We start from the raw sequence: 15,428 nt of genomic DNA on the forward strand, positions 1-15,428 counted from the left end.
AATACATTAAAGATGCAACAGTTTTTCCATCGTATAACAGGAATAACTGCAAACAGTGTGAAAGTAATGGTCATTTCTACGTTCCAGGCAACCTAGGCTTCACTCTAGGGCGACGCTCCGCCATATCGAATAGCTAGGGACTTAGAATTCAACGCCATAAGATTAAAATATAATATAAGTACAACAGTTTTTCCATCGTATAAAATGATTAATTGCAACCAGTGTGAAAGTAATGGTCATTTCTACATTCCGAGCAACCTAGGCTTCACTCTAGTGCGTTTCTCCACCTGATCGAATAGTTAGGGCCTTAGAAGTCAACGCCAGAAGCACAAAATACAATAAGGATGCAACAGTTTTTCCATCGTTTTACAGGAATAACTGCAACCAGTGTGAATGTACTGGTCATTTCTACGTTCCGGATAACCTAGGTTTCACTCTAGGGCATTGCTCTACCAGATCGAACAGCTAGGGACTTAGAATTCAACGCCAGAAGGATAAAATACAATATAAGTACAACAGTTATTGCATCGTATAAAATGAGTAGTTGCAAACATTGTGAAAGTAATGGTCATTTCTACGTTGCGGGCAGCCTAGGCGTCACTCTACGGCGTTGCTCCACCACATCTAATAGCTACGGCCTTAGAAGTCAACGCCAGAGGCATAAAATACAATATAAATACAACAGCTTTTCCATTGTACAAAATGAATAATAGCAAACAGTGTGAAAGTAATGGTCATTTCTACGTTCCGGGCAACCTAGGCTTCACTCTAGGTCGTTGCTCCACCAGATCCAATAGCTAGCGACTTAGAATTAAACGCCAGAAGCATAGAATACAATAAAAATACAACAGCTTTTCCATCGTATAAAACGAATAATTGCAAACAGTGTGAAAGTAATGGACATTTCTACGTTCCAGGCAACCTAGGCTACTCTCTAGGGCGTTGTTCCACCAGATCGAATAGTTAGGGCCTAAGAAGTCAACGCCAGAAGCATAAAATACAATATAAATGTAACAGTTTTTCCATCTTATAAAACGAATAATAGCAAACAGTGTGAAAGTAATGGTCATTTCTACGTACGGGGCAACCTAGGCTCCACTCTAGGGCGTTGCTCCACCAAATCGAATAGCTAGGGCCTTAGAAATCAACGCCAGGAGCATAAGATACAATAAAAATACAACGGTCTTTTCATCGTATTACAGGAATAATTGCAATAAGCGTGAAAGTAATGATCATTTCGGCGTTTCGGGCATCCTAAACTTAACTCTGAGGCATTGCTCCTCCAGATCGAATAGTTAGGTCCTAAGAAGTCAACGCCAGATGCATAAAATACGATATAAATACAACAGCTTTTCCATCGTATAAAACGAATAGTTGCAAACATTGTGAAAGTTATGGTCATTTCTACTTTCCGGGCAACCTAGGCTTCACTCTAGGGCGTTGCTCGACCAGATCGAATAGCTAGGGCCTTAGAAGTCAACGCCCGAAGCATTAAATACAAAATAAATAGAACAGTTTTTCCATTGTATAAATCGAATAATTGCTCCCAGTGTAAAAGTTATGGTCATTTCTACATTCCGAGCAACCTAGGCTTCACTCTAGGGCGTTGCTCCACCCGATCGAATAGTTAGGTCCTTAGAAGTCTACGCCAGAAGCATAAAAAACGATATAAATACAACAGCTTTTCCGTCGTATAAAACGAATAATTGCAACCAGTGTGAAAGTAATGGTCATTTCTACGTTCCGAGCAGCCTAGGCGTCACTCTAGGGCGTTGCTCCACCACATCTAATAGCTACGGCCTTAGAAGTCAACGCCAGAGGCATAAAATACAGTATAAATACAACAGCGTTTCCATCGTATAAAACGAATAATTGCTACCATTGTGAAAGTTATGGTCATTTCTACGTTCCGCGCAACCTAGGCTTCACCCTAGGGCGTTGTTCCACCAGATGAAATAGTTAGGGCCTAAGAAGTCAACGCCAGAAGCATAAAATACGATATAAATACAACAGCTTTTCCATCGTATAAAACGAATAACTGCAACCAGTGTGGAAGTTATGGTCATTTCTACGTTCCGGGCAACCTAGGCTTCACTCTAGGGCGTTGCTCGACCAGATCGAATAGCTACGGCCTCAGAAGTCACCGCCTGAAGTATAAAATACAATAAAAATACAACAGTCTTTCCATCCTATAACAGGAATAATTGCAAGCCGTGTGAAAGTGATGGTCAGTTCTACGTTCCAGGCAATCTAGGCTTCTCTCTAGGGCGTTGCTCCACCACATCGAATAGTTAGGTCCTTAGAAGTAAACGCCAGAAGCATAAAATACGATATAAATACAACAGCTTTTCCATCGTATAAAAGGTTTAATTGCAACCAGTTTGAAAGTTATGGTCATTTCTACGTTCCTGGCAACCTAGGCTTCACTCTAGGGCGTTGCTCCACCAGATCAAACAGTTAGGGCCTTAGAAGTCAACGCCCGAAGCATAAAATACAAAATAAATAGAACAGTTTTTCCATTGTATAAAACGAATAATTGCTACCAGTGTAATATTTATGGTCATTTCTACGTTCCGGGCAACCTAGGCTTCACCGGAGAGCGTTGTTCCACCAGATCGAATGGTTAGGGCCTAGGAAGTGAACGCCAGAAGCATAAAAAACGATATAAATACAACAGCTTTTCCGTCGTATAAAACGAATAATTGCAACGAGTGTGAAAGTAATGGTCATTTCTACGTTCCGAGCAGCCTAGGCGTCACTCTAGGGCGTTGCTCCACCACATCTAATAGCTACGGCCTTAGAAGTCAACGCCAGAGGCATAAAATACAGTATAAATACAACAGCGTTTCCATCGTATAAAACGAATAATTGCTACCATTGTGAAAGTTATGGTCATTTCTACGTTCCGCGCAACCTAGGCTTCACCCTAGGGCGTTGCTCCACCACATCGAATAGTTAGGTCCTTAGAAGTAAACGCCAGAAGCATAAAATACGATATAAATACAACAGCTTTTCCATCGTATATAAGGTTTAATTGCAACCAGTTTGAAAGTGATGGTCATTTCTGCTTTCCGGGCAACCTCGGCTTCACTCTAGGGCGTTGCTCCACCAGATGGAATAGTTAGGGCCTTAGAAATCAACGCCAGAAGCATAAAATACATTAAAGATGCAACAGTTTTTCCATCGTATAGCAGGAATAACTGCAAACAGTGTGAAAGTAATGGTCATTTCTACGTTCCAGGCAACCTAGGCTTCACTCTAGGGCGACGCTCCACCATATCGAATAGCTAGGGACTTAGAATTCAACGCCATAAGAATAAAATACAATATAAGTACAACAGTTTTTCCATCGTATAAAATGATTAATTGCAACCAGTGTGAAAGTAATGGTCATTTCTACATTCCGAGCAACCTAGGCTTCACTCTAGTGCGTTTCTCCACCTGATCGAATAGTTAGGGCCTTAGAAGTCAACGCCAGAAGCACAAAATACAATAAGGATGCAACAGTTTTTCCATCGTTTTACAGGAATAACTGCAACCAGTGTGAATGTACTGGTCATTTCTACGTTCCGGATAACCTAGGTTTCACTCTAGGGCATTGCTCTACCAGATCGAACAGCTAGGGACTTAGAATTCAACGCCAGAAGGATAAAATACAATATAAGTACAACAGTTATTGCATCGTATAAAATGAGTAGTTGCAAACATTGTGAAAGTAATGGTCATTTCTACGTTGCGGGCAGCCTAGGCGTCACTCTACGGCGTTGCTCCACCACATCTAATAGCTACGGCCTTAGAAGTCAACGCCAGAGGCATAAAATACAATATAAATACAACAGCTTTTCCATTGTACAAAATGAATAATAGCAAACAGTGTGAAAGTAATGGTCATTTCTACGTTCCGGGCAACCTAGGCTTCACTCTAGGTCGTTGCTCCACCAGATCCAATAGCTAGCGACTTAGAATTAAACGCCAGAAGCATAGAATACAATAAAAATACAACAGCTTTTCCATCGTATAAAACGAATAATTGCAAACAGTGTGAAAGTAATGGACATTTCTACGTTCCAGGCAACATAGGCTACACTCTAGGGCGTTGTTCCACCAGATCGAATAGTTAGGGCCTAAGAAGTCAACGCCAGAAGCATAAAATACAATATAAATGTAACAGTTTTTCCATCTTATAAAACGAATAATAGCAAACAGTGTGAAAGTAATGGTCATTTCTACGTACGGGGCAACCTAGGCTCCACTCTAGGGCGTTGCTCCACCAAATCGAATAGCTAGGGCCTTAGAAATCAACGCCAGGAGCATAAGATACAATAAAAATACAACGGTCTTTTCATCGTATTACAGGAATAATTGCAATAAGCGTGAAAGTAATGATCATTTCGGCGTTTCGGGCATCCTAAACTTAACTCTGAGGCATTGCTCCTCCAGATCGAATAGTTAGGTCCTAAGAAGTCAACGCCAGATGCATAAAATACGATATAAATACAACAGCTTTTCCATCGTATAAAACGAATAGTTGCAAACATTGTGAAAGTTATGGTCATTTCTACTTTCCGGGCAACCTAGGCTTCACTCTAGGGCGTTGCTCGACCAGATCGAATAGCTAGGGCCTTAGAAGTCAACGCCCGAATCATTAAATACAAAATAAATAGAACAGTTTTTCCATTGTATAAAACGAATAATTGCTCCCAGTGTAAAAGTTATGGTCATTTCTACATTCCGAGCAACCTAGGCTTCACTCTAGGGCGTTGCTCCACCCGATCGAATAGTTAGGTCCTTAGAAGTCTACGCCAGAAGCATAAAAAACGATATAAATACAACAGCTTTTCCGTCGTATAAAACGAATAATTGCAACCAGTGTGAAAGTAATGGTCATTTCTACGTTCCGAGCAGCCTAGGCGTCACTCTAGGGCGTTGCTCCACCACATCTAATAGCTACGGCCTTAGAAGTCAACGCCAGAGGCATAAAATACAGTATAAATACAACAGCGTTTCCATCGTATAAAACGAATAATTGCTACCATTGTGAAAGTTATGGTCATTTCTACGTTCCGCGCAACCTAGGCTTCACCCTAGGCCGTTGTTCCACCAGATGAAATAGTTAGGGCCTAAGAAGTCAACGCCAGAAGCATAAAATACGATATAAATACAACAGCTTTTCCATCGTATAAAACGAATAACTGCAACCAGTGTGGAAGTTATGGTCATTTCTACGTTCCGGGCAACCTAGGCTTCACTCTAGGGCGTTGCTCGACCAGATCGAATAGCTACGGCCTCAGAAGTCACCGCCTGAAGTATAAAATACAATAAAAATACAACAGTCTTTCCATCCTATAACAGGAATAATTGCAAGCCGTGTGAAAGTGATGGTCAGTTCTACGTTCCAGGCAACCTAGGCTTCTCTCTAGGGCGTTGCTCCACCACATCGAATAGTTAGGTCCTTAGAAGTAAACGCCAGAAGCATAAAATACGATATAAATACAACAGCTTTTCCATCGTATAAAAGGTTTAATTGCAACCAGTTTGAAAGTTATGGTCATTTCTACGTTCCCGGCAACCTAGGCTTCACTCTAGGCCGCTGCTCCACCAGATCAAACAGTTAGGGCCTTAGAAGTCAACGCCCGAAGCATAAAATACAAAATAAATAGAACAGTTTTTCCATTGTATAAAACGAATAGTTGCTACCAGTGTAATATTTATGGTCATTTCTACGTTCCGGGCAACCTAGGCTTCACCGGAGAGCGTTGTTCCACCAGATCGAATAGTTAGGGCCTAGGAAGTGAACGCCAGAAGCATAAAAAACGATATAAATACAACAGCTTTTCCGTCGTATAAAACGAATAATTGCAACGAGTGTGAAAGTAATGGTCATTTCTACGTTCCGAGCAGCCTAGGCGTCACTCTAGGGCGTTGCTCCACCACATCTAATAGCTACGGCCTTAGAAGTCAACGCCAGAGGCATAAAATACAGTATAAATACAACAGCGTTTCCATCGTATAAAACGAATAATTGCTACCATTGTGAAGGTTATGGTCATTTCTACGTTCCGCGCAACCTAGGCTTCACCCTAGGGCGTTGCTCCACCACATCGAATAGTTAGGTCCTTAGAAGTAAACGCCAGAAGCATAAAATACGATATAAATACAACAGCTTTTCCATCGTATAAAAGGTTTAATTGCAACCAGTTTGAAAGTGATGGTCATTTCTGCTTTCCGGGCAACCTCGGCTTCACTATAGGGCGTTGCTCCACCAGATGGAATAGTTAGGGCCTTAGAAATCAACGCCAGAAGCATAAAATACATTAAAGATGCAACAGTTTTTCCATCGTATAACAGGAATAACTGCAAACAGTGTGAAAGTAATGGTCATTTCTACGTTCCAGGCAACCTAGGCTTCACTCTAGGGCGACGCTCCACCATATCGAATAGCTAGGGACTTAGAATTCAACGTCATAAGAATAAAATACAATATAAGTACAACAGTTTTTCCATCGTATAAAATGATTAATTGCAACCAGTGTGAAAGTAATGGTCATTTCTACATTCCGAGCAACCTAGGCTTCACTCTAGTGCGTTTCTCCACCTGATCGAATAGTTAGGGCCTTAGAAGTCAACGCCAGAAGCACAAAATACAATAAGGATGCAACAGTTTTTCCATCGTTTTACAGGAATAACTGCAACCAGTGTGAATGTACTGGTCATTTCTACGTTCCGGATAACCTAGGTTTCACTCTAGGGCATTGCTCTACCAGATCGAACAGCTAGGGACTTAGAATTCAACGCCAGAAGGATAAAATACAATATAAGTACAACAGTTATTGCATCGTATAAAATGAGTAGTTGCAAACATTGTGAAAGTAATGGTCATTTCTACGTTGCGGGCAGCCTAGGCGTCACTCTACGGCGTTGCTCCACCACATCTAATAGCTACGGCCTTAGAAGTCAACGCCAGAGGCATAAAATACAATATAAATACAACAGCTTTTCCATTGTACAAAATGAATAATAGCAAACAGTGTGAAAGTAATGGTCATTTCTACGTTCCGGGCAACCTAGGCTTCACTCTAGGTCGTTGCTCCACCAGATCCAATAGCTAGCGACTTAGAATTAAACGCCAGAAGCATAGAATACAATAAAAATACAACAGCTTTTCCATCGTATAAAACGAATAATTGCAAACAGTGTGAAAGTAATGGACATTTCTACGTTCCAGGCAACCTAGGCTACACTCTAGGGCGTTGTTCCACCAGATCGAATAGTTAGGGCCTAAGAAGTCAACGCCAGAAGCATAAAATACAATATAAATGTAACAGTTTTTCCATCTTATAGAACGAATAATAGCAAACAGTGTGAAAGTAATGGTCATTTCTACGTACGGGGCAACCTAGGCTCCACTCTAGGGCGTTGCTCCACCAAATCGAATAGCTAGGGCCTTGGAAATCAACGCCAGGAGCATAAGATACAATAAAAATACAACGGTCTTTTCATCGTATTACAGGAATAATTGCAATAAGCGTGAAAGTAATGATCATTTCGGCGTTTCGGGCATCCTAAACTTAACTCTGAGGCATTGCTCCTCCAGATCGAATAGTTAGGTCCTAAGAAGTCAACGCCAGATGCATAAAATACGATATAAATACAACAGCTTTTCCATCGTATAAAACGAATAGTTGCAAACATTGTGAAAGTTATGGTCATTTCTACTTTCCGGGCAACCTAGGCTTCACTCTAGGGCGTTGCTCGACCAGATCGAATACCTAGGGCCTTAGAAGTCAACGCCCGAAGCATTAAATACAAAATAAATAGAACAGTTTTTCCATTGTATAAATCGAATAATTGCTCCCAGTGTAAAAGTTATGGTCATTTCTACATTCCGAGCAACCTAGGCTTCACTCTAGGGCGTTGCTCCACCCGATCGAATAGTTAGGTCCTTAGAAGTCTACGCCAGAAGCATAAAAAACGATATAAATACAACAGCTTTTCCGTCGTATAAAACGAATAATTGCAACCAGTGTGAAAGTAATGGTCATTTCTACGTTCCGAGCAGCCTAGGCGTCACTCTAGGGCGTTGCTCCACCACATCTAATAGCTACGGCCTTAGAAGTCAACGCCAGAGGCATAAAATACAGTATAAATACAACAGCGTTTCCATCGTATAAAACGAATAATTGCTACCATTGTGAAAGTTATGGTCATTTCTACGTTCCGCGCAACCTAGGCTTCACCCTAGGGCGTTGTTCCACCAGATGAAATAGTTAGGGCCTAAGAAGTCAACGCCAGAAGCATAAAATACGATATAAATACAACAGCTTTTCCATCGTATAAAACGAATAACTGCAACCAGTGTGGAAGTTATGGTCATTTCTACGTTCCGGGCAACCTAGGCTTCACTCTAGGGCGTTGCTCGACCAGATCGAATAGCTACGGCCTCAGAAGTCACCGCCTGAAGTATAAAATACAATAAAAATACAACAGTCTTTCCATCCTATAACAGGAATAATTGCAAGCCGTGTGAAAGTGATGGTCAGTTCTACGTTCCAGGCAACCTAGGCTTCTCTCTAGGGCGTTGCTCCACCACATCGAATAGTTAGGTCCTTAGAAGTAAACGCCAGAAGCATAAAATACGATATAAATACAACAGCTTTTCCATCGTATAAAAGGTTTAATTGCAACCAGTTTGAAAGTTATGGTCATTTCTACGTTCCCGGCAACCTAGGCTTCACTCTAGGGCGTTGCTCCACCAGATCAAACAGTTAGGGCCTTAGAAGTCAACGCCCGAAGCATAAAATACAAAATAAATAGAACAGTTTTTCCATTGTATAAAACGAATAATTGCTACCAGTGTAATATTTATGGTCATTTCTACGTTCCGGGCAACCTAGGCTTCACCGGAGAGCGTTGTTCCACCAGATCGAATAGTTAGGGCCTAGGAAGTGAACGCCAGAAGCATAAAAAACGATATAAATACAACAGCTTTTCCGTCGTATAAAACGAATAATTGCAACGAGTGTGAAAGTAATGGTCATTTCTACGTTCCGAGCACCCTAGGCGTCACTTTAGGGCGTTGCTCCACCACATCTAATAGCTACGGCCTTAGAAGTCAACGCCAGAGGCATAAAATACAGTATAAATACAACAGCGTTTCCATCGTATAAAACGAATAATTGCAACCAGTGTGAAAGTGATGGTCATTTCTCCTTTGCGGGCAACCTCGGCTTCACCCAAGGGCGTTGCTCCACTAGATCGAACAGCTAGGGCCTTAGAAGTCAACGCCAGAAGCTTAAAATACAATATAAATACAACAGTGTTTCCATCGTATAAAACGAATAATTACATCCAGTATGAAACTTATGGTCATTTCTACTTTCCGAGCAACCTAGACTTCACTCTAGGGCGTTGCTCCACCAGATCGAATAGTTAGGTCCTTAGAAGTAAACGCCAGAAGCATAGAATACGATATAAATACAACAGCTTTTCCATCGTATAAAAGGATTAATTGCAACCAGTTTGAAAGTGATGGTCATTTCTCCTTTCCGGGCAACCTCGGCTTCACCCTAGGGCGTTGCTCCAACAGATTGAATAGTTAGGGCCTTAGAAGTCAACGCCCGAACCATAAAATGCAAAAAAAATACAACAGTGTTTCCATCATATAAGAGGAATAATTGCAACCAGTTTGAAAGTGATGGCCAATTCTACGTTCCGGGCAACCTAGGTTTCAATCCAGGGCGTTGCTCCACCAGACCGAATAGTTACGGCCTAAGAAGTCAACGCCAGAAGCATAAAATACAATATAAATACAACAGCGTTTCCATCGTATAAAACGAATAATTGCAAGCAGTGTGAAAGTTATGGACATTTCTACATTCCGAGCAACCTAGGCTTCACTCTAGGGCGTTGCTCCACCAGATCGAGTAGTTAGGTCCTTAGAAGTAAACGCCAGAAGCATAGAATACGATATAAATACAACAGCTTTTCCATCGTATAAAAGGATTAATTGCAACCAGTTTGAAAGTGATGGTCATTTCTCCTTTCCGGGCAACCTCGGCTTCACTCAAGGGCGTTGCTCCACTAGATCGAACAGCTAGGACCTTAGAAGTCAACGCCAGAAGCTTAAAATACAATATAAATACAACAGCTTTTCCATCGTATAAAACGAATAATTACATCCAGTATGAAACTTATGGTCATTTCTACTTTCCGAGCAACCTAGACCTCACCCTAGGGCGTTGCTCCAACAGATTGAATAGTTAGGGTCTTAGAAGCCAACGCCCGAACCATAAAATGCAAAAAAAATACAACAGTGTTTACATCATATAACGGGAATAATTGCAACCAGTTTGAAAGTGATGGCCAATTCTACGTTCCGGGCAACCTAGGTTTCACTCCAGGGCGTTGCTCCACCAGACCCAATAATTACGGCCTAAGAAGTCAACGCCAGAAGCATAAAAAACGATATAAATACAACAGCTTTTCCGTCGTATAAAACGAATAATTGCAACCAGTGTGAAAGTAATGGTCATTTCTACGTTCCGAGCACCCTAGGCGTCACTCTAGGTCGTTGCTCCACCACATCTAATAGCTACGGCCTTAGAAGTCAACGCCAGAGGCATAAAATACAGTATAAATACAACAGCGTTTCCATCGTATAAAACGAATAATTGCAACCAGTGTGAAAGTTATGGTCATTTCTACATTCCGAGCAACCTAGGCTTCACTCTAGGGCGTTGCTCCGCCAGATCGAATAGTTAGGTCCTTAGAAGTAAACGCCAGAAGCATAAAATACGATATAAATACAACAGCTTTTCCATCGTATAAAACGAATAATTGCAACCAGTATGAAACTTATGGTCATTTCTACTTTCCGAGCAACCTAGGTTTCACTCCAGGGCGTTGCTCCACCAGATCGAATAGTTAGGTCCTTAGAAGTAAACGCCAGAAGCATAAAATACGATATAAATACAACAGCTTTTCCGTCGTATAAAACGAATAATTGCAACCAGTGTGAAAGTAATGGTCATTTCTACGTTCCGAGCAGCCTAGGCGTCACTCTAGGGCGTTGCTCCACCGCATCTAATAGCTACGGCCTTAGAAGTCAACGCCAGAGGCATAAAATACAGTATAAATACAACAGCGTTTCCATCGTATAAAACGAATAATTGCTACCATTGTGAAAGTTATGGTCATTTCTACGTTCCGGGCAACCTAGGCTTCACTCTAGGGCGTTGCTCCACCAGATCGAATAGTTAGGTCCTTAGAAGTCAACGCCCGAAGCAATAAATACAAAATAAATAGAACAGTTTTTTCATTGTATAAAACGAATAATTGCTCCCAGTGTAAAAGTTATGGTCATTTCTACATTCCGAGCAACCTAGGCTTCACTCTAGGGCGTTGCTCCACCAGATCGAATAGTTAGGTCCCTAGAAGTCTACGCCAGAAGCATAAAATACGATATAAATACAACAGCTTTTCCATCGTATAAAAGGAATAATAGCAAACAGTGTGAAAGTTATGGTCATTTCTACGTTCCCGGCAACCTAGGCTTCACTCTAGGGCGTTGCTCCACCAGATCAAACAGTTAGGGCCTTAGAAGTCAACGCCCGAAGCATAAAATACAAAATAAATAGAACAGTTTTTCCATTGTATAAAACGAATAATTGCTACCAGTGTAATATTTATGGTCATTTCTACGTTCCGGGCAACCTAGGCTTCACCCGAGGGCGTTGTTCCACCAGTTCGAATAGTTAGGGCCTAGGAAGTGAACGCCAGAAGCATAAAATACGATATAAATACAACAGCTTTTCCATCGTATAAAAGGATTTAATTGCAACCCGTGTGAAAGTGATGGTCATTTCCACGTTCCAGGCAACCTAGGCTTCACCCGAGGGCGTTGTTCCACCAGATGGAATAGTTAGGGCCTAAGAAGTCAACGCCAAAAGCATAAAACACTATATAAATACAACAGTTTTTCCATCATATAAAACGAATAATTGCAACCAGGATTAAAGTTATGGACACTTCTACGTTCCGGGTAACCTGGGTTTCACTCTAGGGCGTTGCTCCACCAGATCGAATAATTAACGCCTCAGAAGTCAACGCCCGAAGCATAAAATGCAAAATAAATAGAACAGTTTTTCCATTGTATAAAACGAATAACTGTAACCAGTGTGAAAGTACTGGTCATTTCTACGTTCCGGGTAACCTAGGTTTCACCCTAGGTCGTTGCTCCACCAGATCGAATAGCTAGGGACTTAGAATTCAACGCCAGAAGGATAAAGTACAATATACGTACAACAGTTTTTCCATCGTATAAAATGAATATTTGCAAAAATTGTGAAAGTAATGGTCATTTCTACGTTCCGGGCAACCTATGCGACACTCTAAGGCATTGCTCCACCACATCTAATAACTACGGCCTTAAAAGAGAACGCCAGAAGCATAAAACACGATATAAATACAACAGCTTTTCCATCGTATAAAACGAATAATGGTGACCAGTGTGAAAGTTATGGTCATTTCTACGTTCCGGTCAACCTAGGCTTCACTCTAGGACGTTGCTCCACCAGATCGAATTGTTAGGGCCTATGGAGTCAACGCCAGAAGCGTAAAATACAAAAAAGGTGCAACAGTTTTTCCATCGTATAACAGGAGTAATTGCAACCAGTGTGAAGGTAATGGTATGTCCTACGTTCCGGGCAACCTAGGCTTCACTCTAGGGCGGTGCTCCACCAGATCAAATACTTAGAGCATAAGAAGTCAACTCCAGAAGCATAAATTACAATATAAGTACAACAGCTTTTCCATCGTATGTAATGTATATTTGCAAACAGTGTGGAAGTAATTGTCATTTCTACGTTCCGGGCAACCTAGGCTTCACGCTAGGGTGTTGCTCCACCAGATGGAATAGCTAGGGACTTAGAACTCAAGGCCAGAAGCATAAAATGCAATATAAATATAACAGCATTTCCATCGTATAAAACGAATAATAGCAACCAGGGTGAAAGTTATGGTCATTTCTACTTCCCGGGCAACCTAGGCTTCACTCTAGGGCGTTGCTCCACCAGATCGAATAGTTAGGTCCTTAGAAGTCAACGCCAGAAGCATAAAATACGATATAAATACAACAGCTTTTCCATCGTATAAAAGGATTAATTGCAACCAATTTGAAAGTGATGGTCATTTCTCCTTTCCGGGCAAACTCGGCTTCACTCTAGGGCGTTGCGCCACTAGATCGAACAGCTAGGGCCTTAGAAGTCAACGCCAGAAGCATAAAATACAATATAAATACAACAGTTTTTCCATCGTATAAAACGAATAATTGCAACCAGTATGAAACTTATGGTCATTTCTACTTTCCGAGCAACCTAGGCTTCACCCTAGGGCGTTGCTCCAACAGATTGAATAGTTAGGGCCTTAGAAGTCAACGCCCGAAGCATAAAATGCAATAAAATTACAACAGAGTTTCCATCATATAACAGGAATAATTGCAACCAGTTTGAAAGTGATGGCCAAATCTACGTTCCCGGCAACCTAGGCTTCACTCTAGGCCGTTGCTCCATCAGATCGAATAGTTAGTGCCTTAGAAGTCAACGCCAGAAGCATAAAGTACAATATAAATACAACAGCTTTTCCATCGTATAAAACGAATAATTGCAAGCAGTGTGAAAGTTATGGTCATTTCTACTTTCCGAGCAACCTAGACTTCACCCTAGGGCGTTGCTCCAACAGATTGAATAGTTAGGGTCTTAGAAGCCAACGCCCAAACCATAAAATGCAAAAAAAATACAACAGTGTTTACATCATATAACAGGAATAATTGCTACCAGTTTGAAAGTGATGGCCAATTCTACGTTCCGGGCAACCTAGGTTTCACTCCAGGGCGTTGCTCCACCAGACCGAATAATTACGGCCTAAGAAGTCAACGCCAGAAGCATAAAAAACGATATAAGTACAACAGCTTTTCCATCGTATGTAATGTATATTTGCAAACAGTGTGGAAGTAATTGTCATTTCTACGTTCCGGGCAACCTAGGCTTCACGCTAGGGTGTTGCTCCACCAGATGGAATAGCTAGGGACTTAGAACTCAAGGCCAGAAGCATAAAATGCAATATAAATATAACAGCATTTCCATCGTATAAAACGAATAATAGCAACCAGGGTGAAAGTTATGGTCATTTCTACTTCCCGGGCAACCTAGGCTTCACTCTAGGGCGTTGCTCCACCAGATCGAATAGTTAGGTCCTTAGAAGTCAACGCCCGAAGCATTAAATACAAAATAAATAGAACAGTTTTTCCATTGTATAAAACGAATAATTGCTCCCAGTGTAAAAGTTATGGTCATTTCTACATTCCGAGCAACCTAGGCTTCACTCTAGGGCGTTGCTCCACCAGATCGAATAGTTAGGTCCTTAGAAGTCTACGCCAGAAGCATAAAATACAAAATAAATAGAACAGTTTTTCCATTGTATAAAACGAATCATTGCTACCAGTGTAATATTTATGGTCATTTCTACGTTCCGGGCAACCTAGGCTTCACCCGAGAGCGTTGTTCCACCAGATCGAATAGTTAGGGCCTAGGAAGTGAACGCCAGAAGCATAAAAAACGATATAAATACAACAGCTTTTCCGTCGTATAAAACGAATAATTGCAACCAGTGTGAAAGTAATGGTCATTTCTACGTTCCGAGCAGCCTAGGCGTCACTCTAGGGCGTTGCTCCACCACATCTAATAGCTACGGCCTTAGAAGTCAACGCCAGAGGCATATAATACAGTATAAATACAACAGCCTTTCCATCGTATAAAACGAATAATTGCTACCATTGTGAAAGTTATGGTCATTTCTACGTTCCGCGCAACCTAGGCTTCACCCTAGGGCGTTGTTCCACCAGATGAAATAGTTAGGGCCTAAGAAGTCAACGTCAGAAGCATAAAATACGATATAAATACAACAGCTTTTACATCGTATAAAACGAATAACTGCAACCAGTGTGGAAGTTATGGTCATTTCTACATTCCGGTCAACCTAGGCTTCACTCTAGGGCGTTGCTCGACCAGATCGAATAGCTAGGGCCTTAGAAGTCAACGCCCGAAGCATTAAATACAAAATAAATAGAACAGTTTTTCCATTGTATAAAACGAATAATTGCTCCCAGTGTAAAAGTTATGGTCATTTCTACATTCCGAGCAACCTAGGCTTCACTCTAGGACGTTGCTCCACCAGATCGAATAGTTAGGTCCTTAGAAGTCTACGCCAGAAGCATAAAATACGATATAAATACAACAGCTTTTCCATCGTATAAAAGGAATAATAGCAAACAGTGTGAAAGTTATGGTCATTTCTACGTTCCCGGCAACCTAGGCTTCACTCTAGGGCGTTGCTCCACCAGATCAAACAGTTAGGGCCTTAGAAGTCAACGC

This window comes from Calliopsis andreniformis, unplaced genomic scaffold (genome assembly GCF_051401765.1).
Source record: "Calliopsis andreniformis isolate RMS-2024a unplaced genomic scaffold, iyCalAndr_principal scaffold0019, whole genome shotgun sequence".
NCBI classification, from domain to species: domain Eukaryota; kingdom Metazoa; phylum Arthropoda; class Insecta; order Hymenoptera; family Andrenidae; genus Calliopsis; species Calliopsis andreniformis.